The following is a 17,668-nucleotide window of genomic DNA, read 5'->3' on the forward strand; positions in this document are numbered from 1 at the left end:
GCTTTCCTATTGCAATAAAAGTGATTCCTGGCACTATTTATCCTTTCAAATTCTTGGTATTCTGCATATGTACCAGAGCCTGTGTATTTATAATACAAAGAAGCTTGCATAATTTTAGCTTTCTCCCTTATTGGTTGGTTTTGTGTGCATGTGAATTTATTTTCAGAGCAAAGGAATGTATAGTACTCAAAAGGGAAGGGGGAAATTGTACTCTGCGTTTTTGAAGTTAAAGGTAAAAACACTATGATATAAGCTGCATTCTTTTATGTTAACAGAATCCTTTGGTTGTAAATAATCATAATGATAGTGTCTGAAATTTGGTATACATTAGATTTTATGCTATTTGTTAGACTTCATTTCAACATGCCATATTTCCTTGGAACATATTTATTAAGTAAGTAAAGTATAATTAAACTAACAAAGCTAATCTTTTAAAGAAGCTTAATAGCTGAATTTTTCAGTCTGTAAATTTGTGTTATTTTAAAAGACAGGGAGACATAATTCTGCCTCAATTCATTTCTGTTTCTTTTGCTTTTCTTATACTTCTTCATGTCTTAAATCTGTGCATATCTAATTTGACAACTATTGATTATTAATAAAGTGCTTGTGAAAGATACAGTACACTTCATATCTTCTTCCCAGGAATAATGTTTTTGTTAATGGAAAATATAACATATCTTTTGACAGACAATATAAAACCTACTTTTCTCCCCTTCTACCAGCCTGCATAATCACTAATGTTGTGGTACTTTCTACTGCCTGAATACACAGGAAGTGGCTCAACAAATATGGCAGGTAATAATCAGAGTGGATGCTGTTTTATAAAAGGTAACTAAAAATATTTTAATGATATAAAAGCAATAGATAAATAAAAGCTATTACATTTAATTTGGCTTTCAGCTTGTGAGTAATTTTTTGTTAGCTTTAATAATGGAGAAAGCTCATGCAGAAGGGCTAATGGTAGATTTAGTGTTAGCACTATTTATCAGGTTTCTAAGTAGTACTTACCCAGGGACATTTCCTAAGTAAAAGTGAAATATTCTCAGGGTGGGGATCAAGGACAATAAGGCATTTGCAAATATTTCTTTTTAAGATGTGCAACTTGATGACATTCTTCTCAGGAGTTTGCAATGTGCAGGAGTTAAAATAATTTGCAGACTTTGTAAAGATAAACTATAGCAGCCTGCTGGTAAATGAGAGTGAGTAGCATTAATAACTTCTGCAGGAACCATTGAGGAATATGTGACTGTTTCTATACTGCTCACACGATCTTTGTACTCAGGGTGCTTTATTCATAAGCAAGAACATTTGTTCATTGAAGTCTCTCATGGAGCTATCCTAACATTTCTCTGCAAGATTAGTTATTTCCAATCCTTTTGCAAAGTATATCCTGCAGTGATAGGATTTCAAATGAGTCAAGTTCAATCATTCTTTTGTAAGCTTATCAGATCTTATCAATTGCAAGCATTAACATCTGAAGAATAGCGTACAACTACTTCATTTAAAATCAAGGGAAATCCTTCAATCTTTTATAAAACTTATATTAAACATGAAAGGGTCCCTTGAAAGTCTAAGAATGATGATTTGGGATTTCAACTTGATAAGTTTCCTTGGAATTGTTTGTGCCACTGAAATTCTCATAAATTCATTTCAGCATGAAAACTTGACCCTGGAGATACACTCCATAGGCAGCACAGCACCCTGCTAAAGTTATATTACATCCATTATAAACTTTCCAGATTGAGCAGGTGAGGTTATATAATATGGAGTCTTTGATGCTCTCTAAGCTTGGTTGTTTGCTTGCAGATCTTTCATTACTAGATTAGGTAGCAACCAAGCTCAGAGAACAGCAAGGACTCCATAGTTCAATCCAGCACTACATATATGGTCTTCTATTGAGGCTATATAATATTTCTATTTTTGGTCAAAAGTTATTCTAGTCGAGATCTGCTGCCTTCCTTTTATTGTTTTTCAGGACATATTGCGACACAATTTCATTTTGAGAACTGTATATAAGTCTAATAAAAGGAACCAGCCAATCAACTAAGTAAATTTTAATTTATCAATGATTCATTCAATTCAAAGAGATAAAATTTGAGCTATTCAGAATGTTAAATCTACCCTTAACCTTTCCTTAAATTTATTCTATGACAGAACAATAAAACCTAGGTCCCTCCTACCATAAAAATATAGTGGACGTTTTGTTAGGTTCATGATGTAAAGTTGTTGCCACAGCAACAAATTACCATCACTGTGAACAACAGGTCCTTCAGAAGCAGTATCATTACAGATTAACTATAATGGGTAGGATTATAACAAAAAGCAGAAGGGATTAAGTGCAAGAGGAAAAATGTTAATAATAACTCAGATGTAACCAGTATATTTTGTGCAGAAGTTGACTAAATGTTTATGATATGCGTCTTTTTGGTCTACAGCTATGCAGCAAACAAATAAATGTAGTGTGTCTGTTGATCCAGTTTGTTATTTCCAAAGGACTGGTTTAGAGCAGGTACAACTGTTGCAAACTTCAGAAAAGGTAAAACAAGGTTGGCCTTAAAGACATTTGTCAAACTGTTCTGGGTAATATGTGCTATTTCAGTTATCAGATTGACAGGAAAATGTCTCAAGTGATGTGGCAGTGGTAAAAGTGAAAGAAAATAGAATTAAAAGGGTCTATATTCAGCTACTGCCACATTGCTAGGAGTGAGGATCAGAACAAACGTGGGTGTGAGGGGAATGTAACCTGCAAAAGTATAAGCCAAAATACTTAAAAATACTTAACTGTGTAAGCTGTTAAATTGACCTCTAGCATTATGGAAGGCTTCTTTATGCAAGCTGGGAAGCCCACTATAGCACAATAGTAGGAGACCAATATGCACAGATTACAAATTTAGTCTCCAGTAACAAAATTTGAAGATGGCTGTGAACAATATTCAGCTAACAGGATCAATATTTTAATGCAACAGAAATCTATTTCATATATCCCTCTGTGCTATGTTTTAGTCCATAGTACACTGTGCACACATACATATTTTTCAACCATGGAAATTTAAGATTAAAATGTTTAACTCTCATTGCCAATGCGATTGTAGCATACAATATGGAAATTAACAGTTCCAGAGCTCTGCAGCTTGCACACTGAAATTTGAAAAAAGGAAGAAAGAAACAGAGAAAGGAGAGGGAAGGAGACATATTAGTAATATGCCATTATTTTATGATATATACTTTGTTATGGTGGCGCAAGGAGGAAGAGCAAAAAAGTTAAAACTTTGCCTAAAGTAATACAGGCTTTTTGTCCATTGCTGAGTTCTAGTGCTGGCAAGAAACTGCGGAGTTGTCACTCACTGATAATCCCTATCCTACTTTTGTTGCTTCTGTTTCAAATCTCTATCCTGTAATCATTTGTCCAAACCTAAGAGAGTTTATCAACCTCAGATGGTGTCAGAGTAAGGGAGAAAGCAGTACAATTGATTGATATAACTTTGCATGCCATCTAAGTTACAGAAGAAATTCTAGGCAGCTTGCATGTTAGGTTTAAAAACAACATGAGAACAATAACAATAATTTTCCCACCTAATACCATCATCTTGGATCAGCCATGTCTGTGATTCTAAAGCCAAGCACACTATCCATATTATTTAAATACAAATAAAACAATACAAACTTATAGCAATGTTCAACAATTATACACTCTCTTGGTTCAAAAATTGAAGGGGAGCCAACTCATCTAATGAAAAGCCTCCTGTAAGTAAAATACCTCCCCCCCACCCCCATTGTCTAATGCTTCATCTCTCCCTGCATCTATCACTGGGGCAGGGAAAGCACCTATTTCTTTTTAAATGTCACACTGGGATGCAAGAAACTATGATGAACAAGCCATTTGTAAATCTTCCCTTTTCTGCTTCATGGAAAATCACAAGCTATTTAGCAATACAAGGACAAAACATTGGTTATGTTCACACAGTATGATAAACAATGCTTTGCCGAGCCATAACATATTGAAAAAACTTGAATTGGCTGGACTCACAAAAACATTAAATCCTGGATAAAGCTCAGTGTGTCTGGCTTCATAATTATTATTCAGATTATAAAACGTTTGAAGTTATATTCTATTGTTCACTGTGGTATGCAGCTATATCTTCTGGTAGTTCAGCACAATCAATGAGCAAGCCAGCTAAGCCATGATCAAGCATGTCATTTTTTGACTTCTGTGTATTCAGCCACTGTTTTACTGTGGCAGGAGTTTGTCTAGAAGAAGTACCTCACATTGCAGCAAGTAAGTTGAGAAAGTCTTGAAAGGTACAGTAAAGTAATTGAATCATCAGTCCAGGATCCAGGCATGTTAATCTCCTTTAATCCAACCACTTTTAGTTAACTATGATGGGGATAAGCAATGTGTTTTGTAACTTTCTCAAAGAGAAAAGAACATGAACAAAAGCAGGAAGCAGTGTGGGATTTTAGCAATACTACCTCCTCCCAAACTATGGCACCAGGCAGTTAATCATCATAGCTCATAATTCAAGACAACTCATATGTGTCATGTCAACATTTAAAAAAAAAAAATAAAGATCAGAATCACCACACCAATTTTGTGGGTAGACTGGAGGGTTGCTGAGGAAGAGGCTTGCCTATGGTTACATGAAATCTAATCCTTTGCAAGTTTGCTCAGAAAAAAAAAACACATTGCATTGCCTCTGCACAATATGCTTGGTTAAAAAATGCTTGGCTACTTTGTGGTTCAGTGTTTTATATGATCTTAACCGGGATGATATATGTTCAGTGTATTGCACAATCCAGATCGTTCATTCAATAAACCACGTAGTCCTTACTTACTAAACAAAATAAATAAGGTAGTCCTTACTTACTGAAGACTTGTTCAGGGGAACACTAAAAAAAGAGACTTGCAACCAGTCCTCAAAGTTGCAATCGTCACAGCATCCTTGTAAGTATTGTGGTTCTGGACACATGGCCACCAGGACACACTTAGGGTGGTCACAGTGCCCTCCAGTCACATAATCGTTATTTGTAACCTTCACGGCCAGCTTCTGACAAGCAAAGCCAATGGAGAAGCAGGCAGTAGATTGCAAGTGGCAGTCATGTGAACTCCCCCCAAAATAAATGACCACAATCAGAATTGATGCCATAAACTGGCATGGTCATGTGATGTTTTATTTTATGGCCACCCTACTTAGCAACAGAGTTGCTAATCCCAAATGTGGACAGAAACAGAGGACTACTTGTATGGTACACTGAGCTGCAATGCCCTAGTGGGTACTCTTGAGGTAATCATGAATTAAAGAAGCAATGGGAAAACATGGATGCTTGGAAATGGCATCCTGTAAAATTCTGAATATCAGCAAGGTAATGACCTAAAAGTCTGAGCTAGAAGAACTCATATTTAAAGATAATTGCATCCGCACAGGCTGCAGACCTAGTTTTAACAGAACTCGGGTGTTAAGTAAAGTAATTCCATTTTCAACAAGAGGAAAATGAAAGAAAAGGAAGACCCAGTATTTTATATAGCTTTCTGTTGCTCAGTCTATGCATTTCTACACAGAAATAAGTTCCACTGCTCCAAAAGACTTACTTCCAGGTTATCCTAAATAGGCTGTCACACATTAAAGGGAGTAAGCACCAGTGAACACAGTGAAGCTTCTCCCTGAGTAACATACTTAAGATGCTCATGGGAACCCCCTGTACAGACATGGGTCGACAGCCATCTGAAAGTGACAAAACTCTGCCCTACACTATTTGTCTCCTGAGAAACGGGCTCTTTTTAGAAGCAAAGCAAATTCCTTCCCTTTGTGGCCATTTCCTTTTAAGCCCCTAAAAGCCCGCTCAGGATCATACCATTAAAACACCTGTTCGCGTACAATCTCTCAAATGCAATCCTTTAAAGCACTTTATGGGCAAATACGGGGGGGGGAGCGGGAATTGTGGGGGGTGGGGGGGGAGACGACAGACTCGCGCAACGTCATTTATACGGCCGGTATACAAAACGTTACGCGGCTTTTGTAAATTTCTCTACATGGGATGGTGGGGGGAGGAGGAGAGAATAACATAGCGGACTGAGGGGTAACAGCAAGAGAAATGGGGCTCGTTCTTCCCACCGATCTATAAAAAAGGGGGGGCCGGCGCTAAACGAGGACTCGTAGAAACGCCAAGTCCCACAACTCCCTTCTTCGCCAGAAAAGAAACGCGTCGTCGGATGTGCACATGGGCGAAAAGGGCTCCCCGCGTCTTCGCCTCGCCTCGCCTCTGGTCGCCTGCGCTCCTTTCTCGCAACAATTCCGAGATTCGGCTTGAGGCCGGCCTCCCCTTCCGTCGGAGGACGTCTAAGGACAGAAAGAGAGAAAAAAAGAGAGAAAAAATAGGACGGAGGGGACCCAAACAACCGAGCTAAAGAAAGCAGAGGTGAGAGGTGATTCTCTCTGGCTTGGTCATGAACTCCGGAGGAGCCAAGCCGCCGGTTTTCCGTCTCCAAAGGTCGAGGCGGGCTACTTTTAGACAAACTTGGGTGGGGCGCTCGCCCACATCCTCTCAAAACACTCCCCGGGCTCGGGCAACTGGCTCCCTTGGAGCGCTCCTTCTCTTCCCCTCGCCCTGTGAGAAGAAGGCCCAACCCCGAGTTGTTTTCTTTTTGGGGGGCCGTCCGGGAAAAAGTCTGGAAAAACAAACCTGGCCCTTGCGTGAGACCCAGAGGGAGGCAGGGAGGGGGTGAAAGCCGGCCAGGTCCCCGGAGAGGAAGGAAGCGGCAGTCCCAGCATCAGCAGGCTCCAAAGGGAGCAGACAAAAGAGGTCACCAGGAGGGAGAAGGTTCCTCACCCCCGGGTGAACTTGTGGCCTTCAGATGGACCTGGAAGCTTGGCTGAGCTTGGTGGGTCTTCTTAAGTTCAGGTGGATACATCCCTTCCTACATATGCTTACTTGTAGGTACTGGTAGTCCTCGACTTACAACAGTCCGTTTAGTGACCGTTCAAAGTTTCAACACAATGAAAGCACACTGACAAGGTTTGGTTTAATATTGGTCCTTAGAATACGTTTTTAACTAAAAATACCATTATTGAATTAGAGGGTTTGAATGAGAGTAAAACCTAATTGACCAGGAATTTTCCTAATAGAGACATTGACTCTATCATGTCTGTCTGTCTGTCTCTCTCTCTCTCTCTCTCTCTCTTTATCTCTCTATCTATCTGTATCCCACCTTATTTTTTTTTACAAATAACATAAGCTGATGAACATATCCAACACTCCTTTCTCCTCCTATTTTCCTCATAACAACACTGAGGTGAGTTGATCTGAGAGAGAGTGACTGGCCCAAGGAAACCCAGCTAGCTTAATACTCATTTCATAATTGTTTTTGTAATGGTCATCATTTATTTTTAACCTATTAGATTGCCTGATTTACGTAGGGATTATCATCCTGGAATGTACAAATTGAAATTGGGGAATGAAGACTTTTAAGAAGATATGGGAGACACTGCCTTCTGATCCCCGAATCTTGACCTGAAAGCTCAACAACAACAATGCTGGTAAAATGATTCTATTCACAGCCTTTGGGGAAAGGGCATTGTAATATTTCAATAAATGTTTTGTTTCACGACATTCTTCAGGATAGGAATAACACTATCTTTAATGAAACAGGATGCTACAAATTATGGGATGTGTTCAGTATTATTCTCTGTCCAGTGTTCACAGAGTAGGGTCCTTTGTCCATGCTGATTGTACTATGCATTAACCATCTGAATTTCCTCCAAGAGTGGGGAAACAGGCTCCGAAAAAACTTCCAAATTATTATTCGACATTCTGACTGGGGCTGCTGGGAGTTGTAGTTTAGCAACTTCTGCAGAGCCATATCATTGTGGGTAACAATATCTAGCCAAAGTGGCTGATCTAAAAAAGCTACCTGAGGTTGGATCTAACGGTCCTGAATAAGACATTATCAGGATATGCCAGGGTTATAGAAAATCCTAAGAAGCAAAAAACCAAAAATATCATTGAGAAGAACAGTGGCAAACTATTTTTTATAAAGTTGCCAAGGAAAGTTTTCAGATAATCCTCAAAGTACAACCATTCATTTAGCAATTGTTTGAAGTTATTAGAGCACTGAAAAAAGTGACTTACAACCAGTCCTTAGACTCACAACTATCACAGGGTTACATGATCACGATTTGGGCAATTGGCAACTGACTCACAAGGTTGCAGAGTCTTGGGGTCACATGATCACCATTTGTGCCTTTCCAGCTGGCTTCTGTCAGGCAAAGTCAAGGGGGAAGTCGCCGGGGAAGGTTACAAATCACACCTGATGCTTAACCCCATAGTAAAAATGTCATGAAATTGGGTACGGTCACTTGTTGCTTCACTTAATCACCGCATCACTTGATTTTCCAGTCCCAATTGTGGTTGTAAGTTGAGGACTATTGTAATTCTAGTGGGCAGGAACTGAGGGTTTGGAGAGAGGCTGAAATTCAATTTTAGCAATATGGAGTTACTGTTTGTCCATTGGGAGCTTGGGCAACTCCAGTGGTGTCTCCTGTTGGGGAAACACTACCTATGAAGAGGCAGATCTGCAACAGGGTCTTCTTGGAGTGGCAGCTCATATCTGAACAACAAGTGAAACAGAGGGGGCTTTGCCACATGCTATCCGTTGCAGCCCTACTTGGAGTGCAAGGACTTTCCTACAGTGATTCAGGCCTTGACACCATTCAGCTAAATTATTTTAATGTACTCTATATGGGGCTGCCTTTAAAGTAACCCATGTATTGCCTGGTGTTCATTGGCAGGGATGTATTCCACCTCTGCTGTGGGCTATGTATCATCTTCCTATTGGCTTCTGTGTGCAATATAAAGTTCTGGTATGAATCTATAAAGCCCTTTATAAAGCATGGTGCTATAAAGCACCATGCTATCTTCAGGACCAAATTTGCCCACTTCAATCCAACTGTCAGGATAAAGCTGTAGAGATGACACAGTGAGATCTACTCAAGTCCAGATCTTTATTTCCTTGTATCTAATGGGCAGAATCTTGTCAGACTAAAGTTATAATTTTCTAAACCTATCCAATATACCCTGGAAGATTCAACTATCCTGAACTTTTTCCTCCCTCCACCATCTAATTCAGGACTGCACAGTCTCTTCTCTTGGGTCCCTCTCTAGAATGTGTTGCCTCCATCCTGAGAAGCTGCAATGCTACTGCCAACATTTTCTCCCATTTTTCCTTCAGCTTCAGATTCTATCACACCAACTTGCTTGATCTTCTAGGGAAAGCACCTAGTGGCTCCCTGCTTTTGGAAGTAGTAGGAAAAGCAAGCATTGCTTTTCTGCAACAGTGCCTACCTTTTTGAATGACCTCCTACTGAAACTTAAATTAGTTCTTATTTTGGCCATTATGTGGAGCATATGAATAAAAGGACCTTTTGGAGTGTCTTTGTAACTTGATACCTCATTTTAAAATTATCTTTGGGGTTTCCAGTTTGTAGATTTCAGATTCGATGTAATTTTAATGGGATGGGTCTTAATAATTTTGTAAATTTGTAAACCTGCTAAGAGCTCTCTGGGATTAGTGCAGGGGACAGATGTGATAAATAAACAAGCTTGACTTGAGGTACACTTACAGTACGACCAATAGGCCATAGGTTTCCCATTCCTGTCCTAAACTCAAATCACATCTACTATACTGGGGTGGGGGGGAGAAACCTGTAGGGATTAGGAGATGCTATGCTAAGGCTTGAATGGTTAGATTTTATACAAAAATTCAGCAAATAAATGATTTTCTTACATACCTAGAATGACAAATCTTCATCGGTTGAATCTCAGTTTGTTGATAGGCAACAGAAGTTTGCTTTTTCGTCACTTCTGCAATCAGGTTTAAACTAAAGGGAACAATTAAATTTGGTGACTTTCTTTTTCTCAGAAAAATAATTACTTGAGTTCAGTGTGGCTTAGGTCCCTTGCAGACTGATGGAGAAAACTAAACTGTATTCAGATTAAAGACTAGTGCTGTATTAATAATAATGTATTAGAGAATTAAAACATAATACATGTGAGAACCATTTTTATATAATAAAGCCAATTATTTGTTTGTCTTTAAAAAAATGCAGCATCTGTAATTTTCAAAGTTATTTTCTACAATCTCCTCCTATGTCTCCAACAATAGTTGAAATGATGCAAGTGAGCCAGAGAAAGCCATGTTCCATGTGGGCAGTATAATAATAGCAACCTATGAAAAACTAACAGCACATTCCTGAAGACAGCTCAATAGCTTTGTAACACCTATAACATAGCCATGTCCTTTCTATAACCTGCTGTAAAATATGTTCAATCACAATTCCCATCATCCTCAAACATGATGCTAAGAATATAAAATCCCTTAAACTATGGCTTATGTTTAGTTCATGTTACGTTATAGGATGAGATAACTATGATTATAGAGTGAGATAACTGTTGTGGCCTGCCAGCGGCCTGCAGAGCTGGCAGCAAAGTCGGACAGTGAGGAGATTAGGGAGGAACATGGGCCAGCCCTGGGGGCTGGGGAAAGCTCGGGCGAGGGCTCTGCGTTGGAGGCAGAGAGGGAGCTAGACAGCAGTGAGTCAAAAGAAGAGTTGGAGCCTGTTCCCAGTGTGCACATGCGCAGAGCTGCAGAAGACAAGAACAACTAAGAAAGCAGGGTCCACTCAGAAGTAAAGCCACACCTTGGAGGTAATTGGCCCCTCCCATAGGAAACAAAAGAGGAGCGAACAGGGAGGGGGCTTTTGCAGGAAACAATTCGTTCAGTTGGTCGTTGCCAAAGTGGAAAGTTCTGTTCATGACTTTAAAAGACTCTGTGCCAAGTTTTGCCTTGTCTGCAGTTGGAAACTAGTTATCTGGCAGCTTGCCAAATGAGATAAGGTGTGTTGAAAAATACTCCTTTGAAAAACTGTTTGGACAAACTTTGCTGACTGTGAATGAATGTAATTCACAGTCGTGTAAATAAAAGGGGTTTTGCTAGGACCAATTCCTACCTCCTGCTTGTTAAGTCAGAACAATAACTGAGCCAGTTTGGTCTAGGTTAAGGAACTAGGCTAGAAACCAGGAGATTGTGAGTTCTAGTCCCACCTTTAGGCATGAAATTCAACTAGGTGACTTATTTTTTATTTTTATTTGATTTATTGCCGCCCTTCTCCGGAGACTCAGGGCGTCTTACAATGCGTTAAGCAATAGCCTTCATACTTTTGTATATTTATACAAAGTCAGCTTATTGCCCCCACAAACTGGGTCCTCATTTAACCTACCTTAGAAAGGATGGAAGGCTGAGTCAACCTTGAGTCTGGTGAGATTCAAACTTACAGTAATTGCAGACAGCTGGTGTTAATCACAATGCTTTTAGTCTACTGAGCTACCAGACTTTGAGCTAGTTATTCTCTCTTAGCCCAACTCACCTTTTCACCTTGAATTATATGGGACTATATGCTATACTATATGAAGGCCTTTATTTCCTTTAGGAGTTCTTTTCCTAGATTACTCTGTGTGAAATGTAGGTGAGTAGTCTATCTTAGCCTGTTGGCCCACAAACAACATGCTTCTGTTTGGCTAGAGGTGCTGCAGGCAGTCATCAATCAGCTTTTCCAACCATGGAATACCAGAGTCAACAAAAAGTGAATGGGCCACAGTTCAGGAACAAGCCATGTAGGGGGAGGTTGCTAACTTAATGCAGTGTAGGAGGTGCCACTTTTAAGCAGCTGTTCCTCATACATATTTCATTACAGCACCAGATAATGCATCCCACCACCTTCTCAATTATTCCCAGATGAACATTTCCAAGACGTTTTGACATCTGCCTTAATGCCTGTTATTAATTTAGTAATTGCAGGAGTCACAAATATAAGTGTAAAACATATGTGAGTGAAAGGGGGAGGGAGAGAAATAGGTTTCGATTTTATTCCACTTTCTAGAAATAAACTTTAATCATTCCCAGTAAATGTCGATAGTAACTATCATGAACCTGGTGTCTTTCAAATGTCTATGGCTTCAACGTAAAACATTGCAGGTATAATCTATGTTAGCTGTCATCCAGTATATCTGGAGGGCACCAGATTGGGAAAAGTTCTTGTACAGAGTTGGCACATTAAGATTGAAATCCCTTGCCTATTTCCTAATAAGCTTTGGTGTATAAAGGCACAGATTTAATTCCCATGCTTCAGAACACCTTGATAAATATTTTACATCAAGTTTATTAAAGTTCTGACTTGGTAAAATATCTCAATTACATGCTCACCATATCTACTTATTAAATCCATTTTATCTTGTACCCAGGTGCTTGAATTGACACCAGCTTTGGGAACCAAAAGATATCTCTCAAGTTCCATACTTTATTTGATTTTAATGTTTTTATTTAAAAAATATTCTAATTTTAAAAAGAGGGACTGTAGTATGCCATCAAACGGTGACCAATATCTGAAACATTTTTTTCTAATTTCCAGGAATGCTTCTAGATGTCGCATACATGCCACAAGCAATCTTAGGGAATAAAGTTGTTGGGGGCTGAAGATAAGTGCTCTATTGGGAAGCATAGCCACCTGACCAGAAAAGAAGTGCTTGTACTTGGCTCTTTTTTAAATGGGCAAGGAAGTCTACAGGGAGTATGCATGTGGGTGTATGCCAGAACAGTCAAGATGGCAATGAGAAAAGCCCAGATTATTTCAAGGCGGACTGAACTTCTCAACAAACATGCCTTAACAACATTAGGGCTTTGATCTAAATAAGTATTTCTGAATAAGTACCACATTAAAATTACCACTATTCGTTTTGAATTTCCCAGCAACATTCAAAGCACAGTACATTGCTTTAAGCTTCAAATCTCTCTCTCTTTCTCTGTATATATGGTGTATTTGTACACACATTTGTAACTGTAATCAAAAATTTGCTAAATCTTGTTTAACTCCTTATGCTCTGGCTTGCCTGATTCCTATTCTTCTGCAGGGGAGTCACTCTCTCTTTTCCTTCCTTTCCATACATGTCCCCACAAAGATGCCAACTTCTACCAGTCTTCCTTCCTTCCTTCCTGCCTGCCTGCCTGCCTGCCTGCCTGCCTGCCTGCCTGCCTGCCTTCCCTTCCCTTCCCTTCCCTTCCCTTCCCTTCCCTTCCCTTCCCTCCCTCCCTCCCTCCCTCCCTCCCTCCTTCCTTCCTTCCTTCCTTCCTTCCTTCCTTCCTTCCTTCCTTCCTTCCTTCCTTCCCACTGGACAGAGGTAGCCCAGTCTTGGACAACAGGCACTGTATCTATGTATCCTCTCACCTTTACCCTATAAGCCAGTACTAAGAAATAATAGTTGACTAAATAGCAACCAACTCCTTTGGGGAGTAGGAAGCACAGCCACTAGACTTGCTTATTGACCTTCAGAAACTCTATTCAGGAAATTAAGACAGAAGTAGAGGAAGCATAGTAAATTTCTTGGAAATTTATTATCACTTCTCTGACTATATAGTAATGTACTGTACCATAATAAACTGAAAAATGTGAAGTTTGATGTTAGAGAAAAAGAACTAAATTTGCAATCAAATGAAGCTCAAGCATGTTATGTGAATGTATTTGCTAGAACTTTTCTGATTTGCTTAAACATACTTTGTGAATACAGCTGCTATATTGTTAACTCTCATTGCTCAAAATACTTAACCAAGGAGCAGTTTAACACCAAGGAGCCTATTTCTGGATTAGATAGGCATAACACATATGTTGCTTGGGAAGGAAATCCTAATTATTTCAATGAGGCTTTCGGACAGGAAGGAAAAATGGTTCAAATTAAGGTCAAAAATCTTAGTCCTGTAGACAAAGTAAACAACCAATGTCCTATGATGGAACAGGATTGTTCACTGAATATGTTTATGTAACCTAGTTAGAGAAACTTCGTTCCTGAGATATGTTTTGTTTGAAAGATGGAACAATACAGATGCCTGACTCTTTGCTTTCACGAAACCTGTCTTATATGGAGATAGCCAAGGGTCAAAGTGCATTATGAGTAGCTGAATTATGAAACTGATCTTGATTTTAAGGAATCTTACCTTTTAAACCAGCACAGGAGAGAAACAAATTGGCTGTTTATAGATCAGTTTAATCACATTGCAATATGAATAAACATTTGATGTTTCTAAGCAATAGAAATATATATGCAGAGCAAGTGAATCAAGGCTAAAGGTTATTACTGAACATCTAGAGGAGGATTAAGGAGAAAGGGCTCTTAGAATTTTGACTCCTGACGGGGAGAAAAAAACTCTTTATGATCTGAATGGGTCACATATTTGGACAAATTCATATTCTGCACTAAAGTTCACTTGACTGAACACGTTGCACACACCCCACAATTGTCATTAGTAGTTTAGAGCTTTGAAAGTTGTGTGAACAGACCCAGTTATGATTTATTCAACAAACTATAAATAAACTAACCGTAGCTTAGTATGATATGTGAATCCAATATCCACTTTGGGAGGAAGGGAGCTATTCTCCAGAAAGATCCCTCAACTTTTAAAAGATTGGCCAAAGAGCAGCTTAGTTATCTCCACCCCAAAACAATATCAGCGTTATCTCAGAGGAACAATATGATTCACCATTCTGTTCTTTCAATTGGTAAATCTTCATTATTAATGCAATACAGGTGTAGCTTAGAGTTTATTTAATCACCTGTTCATTGATTTCCTTTTATTTCTGGTAAGCTTCATTTTATTATGAAAGAGAAAGGCTTGTGTGTTCATTGTAGACCTGGAGGCAGTACTTATCTATTTATCCATAGTACATATTTGTGGACAAGCCAAGAATTTTAGATTGAGTTTGGTTTATCTGTGGATTGGCTTATCTGCAAGTATGTATGGTAATATTTTTTAAAAGTACCCCGTATATATTTGTAGATAAATTCATCTAGAGGAAGCCAACCCTTGAATTTTAAAATAAAATACCATGAATAGAAAAACAAATGAAATCGGAAGGAGGTGACCAGGCTGAGCCTGAGAGAAGGTGTCAAGCTCATCATCAGTCTTGAGTCCCTTTGCACCCACAAGAGATCTAAGTCCAGCCCACCTTGAATTCCATTGACTCTGATCTACCGCCAATTTGCTTTGACCATTAGTAGTTCAGATTCTTGTACAGAGTGCTAGCATGCAATAGATCTGTATTCATTTGAACTGACTCCGGATTTCCTGCATTTGACAAAATCCTTCAGAATACATTGAAAAAACAGCAACATTTTGAGGGGTAGCTTACTGTATCTATTGATTATTGCACTTCGGTTACAAATTTGAGGATTGACTTATCTGCAGATGGCTTTATCCACAAGTATACTGTATATGGTAGCTTTCTGTAGCTCATGTATTCCCAATGTGTTAACCTGACTTTTCAGGTTAATGCCACTGGTCATCCACTGAAAGACCTGTAGATGGGGGATGATTTATATGCTATTTATTTTGACTAGCAGCAACAAGTCAAAATATAAACTATCATCAGTAATTGGGGAATCCAAAAAAGGAACGTGAAGATGTCTGCACAGAAAAAGATATGCTGTGTTTCTAGGATAGATTCCTGATCTCTCTTTCAAAGTAAAGAAGCAAAAATAAGAATTACATCAACCCCTTGCTCTCCTCTCCCTTTTCTTCCAATACTTATTATTTTGTTTTGTTTTCTCCAAGTGCCTACTCCTACACAATAAGGATGTGTTACTGGAATACATTTATTCATGATTAACAAGCTTCCTTTTATCAAACTTCCTGGCTTTGCATGCAGATTGGGTTCATACAACACGATAGTTGAAAATGTGGTTGGCTAGTTTGTGGTTCAGTTAATCACTGTTCTAAAGCTCTCTTCACATGCAACAACAGAGTAGAGGTGGGAATTTACTGCTTTACCTTACATGAACTTGAGGAACAGGAGATCCATTCATCACAAAGTTTGGTCTGCCTGGAAGAAAGAGATAACAGTATTTTTATTTCAGGCTCCTGGTTATGAAAAGTTAGGATGTGGAGTGCTTGGGGGTAAGGTATTATCACCATAGTTATATAATTGTGGCTAGTAGATCTGGGTTGAAAAAATCCAGAAGTTCACTAAATGGCAACAAAGACATGCAGAAAACTATATACAGTATATGCTGAACTACAGATTGTCTGGATTTTTGCAGCCCAGATCCTAACATAACTGAATAGATCCAATCAATTCCTTCCTAGCAGTGCAATGATGTGCACTTCCACTTGACAATCAGTCAAATGGACCAAAGGGGCTTACTCCTGAGTAAATACAATGAAGGGTGTATAAGGCAATGCACCAGTTTCCTCTTACATGTCAAAATGGTTTAGGAACTTGTTACCAAGGGTGGGAGATAGATATGCTTGTATGTTAAGGAAGGATGTAAAACTAATCTGGAAGGAAATGTCCTAACTCAGCCACCATCTAAAGGAAAACTGGAGAATAACATCAAGTTATTAATCTGGGATGAATTTAAACATTATAAATTATAAATGAGCTACAGACAATGTTCATATTAAACCATTAACTATAATTAATGAACTACATAGATGATGCGGGAACTAAATAATCTTGTGAACTAATCTTCACAAGTGTATTGCATGAACCAGACCGTCACATTAACCTATAAAATAGTTTCAGTTTAATATGTACTGTACGATTTCTTAAGCACACCTTACGCAGGAACACAATTCCCAGGGATTCACCACAGGTTGTACCAATGTGTTATATATGCCCTGCTGTTTTCATTGCATCATGTAAAATTGATGCTCCGTTTTCACACAACAGACCACTCCTCAAAGTCCTGATGCAAGCACATGTGCTTGTCTCCTTATCAGTTGCTTTATGACCAGAATGCCTCCCTTAATCCCAGTCTCACGCTGATTGCAAGCTTGGGCAGATGCAGCATCCTTTTGGTGCTTAATAGGTGTGGTGGTGGAGGAATGTTCCAACCCAAATGAAAGAGAAATAGGTAGAGATACATCTTTTTCTTGATATAAAGGAGTAAAATAAAACTCTTTGCTTTGCCCTAGCAATGTACATAATAACTTATGGCGGGATGGGATATAGGGATTTCCTGCCCAGTAGTAAGATGTGCATTTTCTTGAAAAATATTCATTTAATGCTGACAACTCCAGCTAATGGAGAGTCGTTTCTAGTATTTAATGAAGGATCAATTCTGTTTATGTTTGGGTATTCTCTCATCTACATTTTTCTGTGATTTATCTGGCTCAGTTCAACAATCTAATTCATACCTTGTGATGCTAGACTTAAAGAAAAGGGAGGGTATCCTACTTATTAAGTTAGAACAGAACAATATAGATAATGTTGGCCCTAGATCAGATCAAAGCCCATCATAGTCCCACATTTGTTTCTCACAGTGGCCAACTAGATGTCACCGGGTAGCTCCCAAGCAAGAGTTGATCTTCTTGGAATGGGGACACATGAGAATGGCCTAAATTACTAAACCTAGAAGAATCCATCCCAAGGAACCACCTAATCCACCTTCCTCATACGTAAGTGATTCAATTTAGGCACTTTGGGAGAACCTGCCTCCTAAGTCTCTCACTTCTATCCTAGCTACTGGTATCTCAAATACCCTAAGCCTAGTCTTTCTACTGGAACTTCAGAATTAATATAATTTTTAGAATGCCTAACATGTAATATGGATGGTCTCATCCCATTATAAA

General features: G+C 39.0%; 1 long non-coding RNA gene across 2 annotated transcripts in view; it reads right to left on the reverse strand.

The window, feature by feature from the left end:
• Positions 1 to 371: 371 nt before the first annotated feature.
• Positions 372 to 17,668, reverse strand: part of LOC148116923 (uncharacterized) — a 29,212-nt gene continuing 11,915 nt past the window's right edge. For both annotated transcript variants that reach the window (XR_015731552.1, XR_015731553.1), the window contains exons 2-4: positions 15,866 to 15,917; positions 9,783 to 9,872; positions 372 to 6,335 (exon numbers count right to left, since the gene is read on the reverse strand). This is a non-coding gene — a long non-coding RNA (uncharacterized LOC148116923). The remainder of the gene's footprint in view (positions 6,336 to 9,782; positions 9,873 to 15,865; positions 15,918 to 17,668) is intronic.

Source organism: Pantherophis guttatus, chromosome 1 (genome assembly GCF_059756535.1).
Source record: "Pantherophis guttatus breed Tessera chromosome 1, ASM5975653v1, whole genome shotgun sequence".
NCBI classification, from domain to species: domain Eukaryota; kingdom Metazoa; phylum Chordata; class Lepidosauria; order Squamata; family Colubridae; genus Pantherophis; species Pantherophis guttatus.